Raw genomic sequence first — 2,143 nt, forward strand, 5'->3', positions numbered from 1 at the left:
TAATAATAATAATAATAATAATAATAATAATAATAATAATAATAATTGTAATAAGAGCACTCAGAGAGCACAAACCTCCACCAAGGCAACACCAATGTCCTCTCTACGATTAGCCAGAGATGATTTTTAAAATGAGAATGTCTCGTAATATAATAATGAACGTAGTATATATATATATATATATATATATATATATATACATTCTGAGTGGTATAAAGTTTTCCTTCCATAAAACCGAACTTACTCTGGAGGTTGTAAAAAAAAAATTGGGAATGTGCTTCATGTACGATGCTTGGGCGCCAGGAAAACATGTTCTGCGTTTCACATGTGATCCACAGGCCAGGCAAAGGGTGAAGAGTCGGGAAAACTTTAAGGAAAGCATAACACTATTTACAAAAGATACAGTAAAAATGGTTAAAAGGCCGGGTAACGGGTAAAAAAATAATAAAGAGAAAAAGAAATCTAATTAAATAAGCCATATGGAGAGACACGCACCTCAGTTATACTTGTACCGAGAAACAGTAGTGTCCCCCTCTAAATATTATTGAGATAACCCCAAAACACCCCCTTTATCGCGGATGTTTGTGAGGCTGGGTGTACTGGAACACTTAGACATCAACTCTCCCGAGTATCACTTCATACACGAGTGAGAAGGGCGGGTGGCGGACGAAGTCAAATACCTCCTTGTCAGAATCCCTACTCTCGCGCGAACATCTCAAATGTCACAATTTGAAAAATGCTTATTTAGCGACAGGTTTACGGTATTTCGGTATCGTATTCCGTTCAGTAAGTAACTTCCATTTCTACCACTGCATTAAGGGCGTGTGACGAAGGGAAAGAGCTGCTAACAAGTGAAACATAGATTTTAGTACTGTCAAACTAAAATATGGAGTTGTGGCCCCTCCTTTATTATACGTTGGTTCCATGTTTACTTCTCAGCTGTGTTGTTACATAACAATATGTCTTCTTGGAACACGAATAGCGCCAAAGTACTGCAGTAATACATTCTACAAAACAACGGGTCATAAGGCGAAATCAGCAGAGCGACGAACTGGTGGAATCGTTAGAGCGTCGGCCAAACTACCATACTGTGTATCTTCCGACTCTTTACATTTTGGTTTCAAATCCTCCCGAGGTCAACTTTAACTTTCAAACTTTTCGGAGTCGATAAAATAAATTAACAGTCAAGTACTAAGATCAATGGTATTGAATAACACCTCTTAAAACATCTGGCCATGTTCCTTCATGAGAAAGAAACCATATATATAGGGGCGGTTTATAGGGTCTATTATAACATTAACTGCTTTACATCCTGGAGTGTGCTTTTCCTTCGAGTTCTACAATAAAAAACGAATAATTTTTTATATATAAACATTAATTGTAATATAAACGGTGTAAAGGTATTTTAAATATAAATAATATGTAAATGTATGACATTTACAATAATATTTCACAGAGAAGAGAGAACGGAGCGTACGTGTGTGTGTGTGTGTGTGTTAATCTGTTTGTTTATCTACGGCTATTTATCAATGGAGTCCTTATTCCGTCCTTTCCGTTTGACTCTCGATTTTAAAGGAAAGCAAATAATAGGGATGATAATAAAGCGTTACCATGGGAACAGCGGGATATTTTCTATTCGCAGAATCATCACCATTAGCAGCAGTAGCAGCATCACTGAGGTTGTTTTTTGTGTCCATGCCGTGATTAAAGATGAAATTTCAGCTCGTTGTGTCTGTCTGTCTGTCTGGCAGAAGGGGTCAATGACGGGGGTGGGGTAACTAGAAGTCGGAGATAGAGAAGGGGGTTCGAGATGTGATAGTAGGTGTGTGTGTGTGTGTAGCGTGCATGAGAGTTTGTAACTGACTGTAAAGGTGGAGGGAAAGGGGAGGGGAACTTCTTGTTATCTACTCCTCCTTCCTCACATTTATTGTCTCACCTCTTCACTCGACGCAGAATTCCTAGTCTACCCTCTGCTCGAACACACACGCAGTCAAGTTGATGATTATGATTCACAGACTGTCTTGTCTTACCTCTTAACCTGCAAACGGTGTTGTTTACTCTGAAAATAAACAAACAAGAACATTAGCATGTACACACACACGCACACACACACGCACACACACACACACACACACACACACAC

The sequence above is a fragment of the Octopus bimaculoides genome, chromosome 18 (assembly GCF_001194135.2).
Source record: "Octopus bimaculoides isolate UCB-OBI-ISO-001 chromosome 18, ASM119413v2, whole genome shotgun sequence".
Lineage (NCBI taxonomy): Eukaryota > Metazoa > Mollusca > Cephalopoda > Octopoda > Octopodidae > Octopus > Octopus bimaculoides.